The following is a 3,306-nucleotide window of genomic DNA, read 5'->3' as shown; positions in this document are numbered from 1 at the left end:
AAAATCACATAAAATCGTATTATATCGGTAAAGACAAAATAAAACTAAACATTAAAATCAAGATTTATCTCGCTACGTTGTGCGAGTACCCTTCTAATATTATAAAACATATGAGACAAACTCTTAAAAAACATTTTTGATGATCAAGTAATATTTATTGATGCATAATATTTAAATATCAATATTGCATGTAAATTTTGTGTAAATACGACTTATTAAAGTTTCATGCTTGAATTCGTGTAACTAACTGTCGATAAACATAATCAAATACATTAATACAAGATAAACATCTCATTTTAAATATAAAAAAATCTAAAATATAATTAAAATAATTCTAAGAAAACACTAAAATATTATATTTATAAAAAAATTATAGTATTAAACCGAAAAAAATTGCTTCGTTATCAAATTTAAATTAAATTGTAATAAGAAATTGAATTAACGAAATTACATAAAACATAAACTTTTAAATAATTAATTTGATAATAATATCGATATTTTTTCAAATTTTTATGAGATATTCGAATTTATACTGATTAAACATAAAAACATTATCATTTTATCAAAACCACATAAAACAATATTATACTATCAACGAAAATCGAAAATAAAGCAAAACATTAAAATCAAGATGTATCGCGTTGCATTATGCGAGTACCCTTTTAATATAACTAGCAGTGTACCCATGCAATGCACCAGATAAGCAAAATTGAAATGTGACAAGAATCACCAGGAGACTATAAAATAATGACAAACTACTTCTTCCATTTGAATTTTGAAATTCAAACAAAAAGTAAAAGAGGAAGGTAAATGGTATTGGGAGCGGAGCATCGATGGAGTTAGACCAAAAAAATGAAAGCAACCTAAAATTTTAGTCTCTTATGAAGACAAAAATGGTCAAAAGCTTTTAAATAATTCAAAACATGCATATAATGCTTGTATATTGTGTTCCAGTGGGTATTTATGTGTAAAAATGGATGTTGAAGAAAATAAAAGAAAGTTTTATAGGGAACAGAGAAAATAAAGCTTATACCAAATGAGAGTTTTTGAGACAATTGTAGAAGAAAAGGGAGTCTAGGACTCCATTTTTGGTTGTGGTGAAAAATCAGTGTATTGATAAGTTGTACATCATGCATACAACCTTGTAATTAAGAGAATTTTTATTTTGTGCTTTAAAAGCTTGTATTCAATGCATTAAAACTTGTATTTAAGACTTTGATCATCGATCATAATAGGACATTTACTATTTTTGAATCAGCATGAATAATTTTGTGGCTTATTGGGCAAGACATCGACAAAATAATAATTTGTACATGGCAATCAATTGTTTCTAAGACATGGTTGTCAATATTTTACAGTGTTGGATCGATCATCCTTACATATTACACGGGAGATTGATTTATAATCCATTTCAAGTAGACTTCAAAGGTTTAATCATGGGCATCAGCAAGATTAGACAAGCTATTAAATGATCTTCCGGCAGACCTTGAATTGTTGCTAAGATTACTGTTACTTCTATGGAAGCGACACCGAAAAGATCCAACATGGGTAGTGGGGGAGCAAAGACAATTGATCTTTCCCTCCGAAGGTACTCTTCTCATGCCATCACTGTCTTGCACGCCCGGATGTGCTATTTTGATGCAACCAACCCCATGTCGTGGCGATTTTGCACCTTGGTGTGGTGTTTTGGTGCAACCAACACCAAGTCGTGGTGATTGTACACCCTGGTGTGGTGTTTTGATGCTACCAACATAAGGTCGTGATGACTGTACATTTTGGGGTGATGTTTTGATGCAACCAAGACCATATCGCGGTGATTGTGCACTATGGCTTCCAAGCATTTGCTTTCCGGTTTCTTCCATGGATGGTTTAGATGGCTCAAACTTTGGTTGCTCGTATTTTTCTTCCATCTGATCTGCTCTCAATTGAATGCTCATGATTGCAGGTTGATTTGCACCTATGACGTCAACATATTCACATATAATTAAATACATATGAAACAAGCATCGTAAGAGGCATTTCATCAAACATGTGGTGATCATAATAAAAATATTTGCAAAATGGTCACGTTTGAAAAACTTTTAATTTTCACAACAATCAACCTGGTAACGTACCTGTTATTGCTGCAAAATTCTTCTATTTTGGGGGGATGGATGTGTTTGAATCAAGCAATTTGAAGAGCAAATGGAGGAGGAAAGAAGGAAACCAGGTTTTGTTAAATACATCAGAACATACTAAATTTGTCTTTTAGTAAATTACTGGTCAATTATTATCGTATTTAAGACCATAATTGTAGCCTGTCTCTGTGTCCACTAATGCAACACACATTGGATTAATATTTACCTACTAAATTATATCCACCGTGCATGGTTATCATGGATAGGCTTATAAATTACAAGCATTTTACGCAAATTTAAATTACACCTATTTTTATGCAATCACGAATCAAGTAGGTACTTTTATACCCGTGAGTTGCACATATGAATATGTGATGCATCCAATCGCAACCCCTTGTCATAGGTTGAATCACAAATGATTGTTCTGTTACCGGTTTTTTATAAAAAGTATCAACATAATTTATAAAATGTGTACATAATTGTAAATTGTCATATTTTCCTATAGAGTCAATAAGAATTTATAATCATTGTACGTGTAGTTTCGTTGCTAATGATACCAAATCATGATGGTTGTTTTTTTTTTATTAACCTGGATATTCAACCCGCTATGCGAGCCGACTAATCCCAGGGCGGCCACCTGCTTTGCAGATAGTCCAGAGTCACCGCATTTGAACCTCTGTGGCCACAAGGGGATTTAGGTTTCTCCTTGGATTTGAACCTAAGATCTCCTGGTACTTTTGACATTTGGAGTTAAGCTCAAACCAATCAAACACCACCCTTGTGGTTGGTTTTTCTGGTTGATATGAACAAAAAGTGTGAGCAGACTTTACTTAATAAAGTAAGGAAATCATTAAACTGTTTTTTAGATTAGATTTTTATAATCAAGTACTGATGATTAAATAAGTGAAAATTCGTACACAAGTAAAATGGATGTAACTACAAGTAAATGTGTCGTATCGTTTATAACCATTGACGATACTACCCCTGAGAAGAATCGCGTTGGTTTGACGACGCTATCATACACCCAAAAAAACAAAATAGTACAGGGGGTCAAACAGCAATTTATTTTGGTTCAGGGGAAAGAACTGACAAAAGCACAAAGTATAGGGGGCTTAAATGCAACACAAACAGAACGTACGATGCTATATAAGAAGCAGCTATATCTTCTACCAGCCTCTTCTCTGAGTCG

Source organism: Cynara cardunculus, assembly GCF_001531365.2.
Source record: "Cynara cardunculus var. scolymus isolate 2C chromosome LG 17, CcrdV1, whole genome shotgun sequence".
Classification (NCBI taxonomy): Eukaryota; Viridiplantae; Streptophyta; class Magnoliopsida; order Asterales; family Asteraceae; genus Cynara; species Cynara cardunculus.
Note: the sequence above shows the minus strand (reverse complement) of the source record.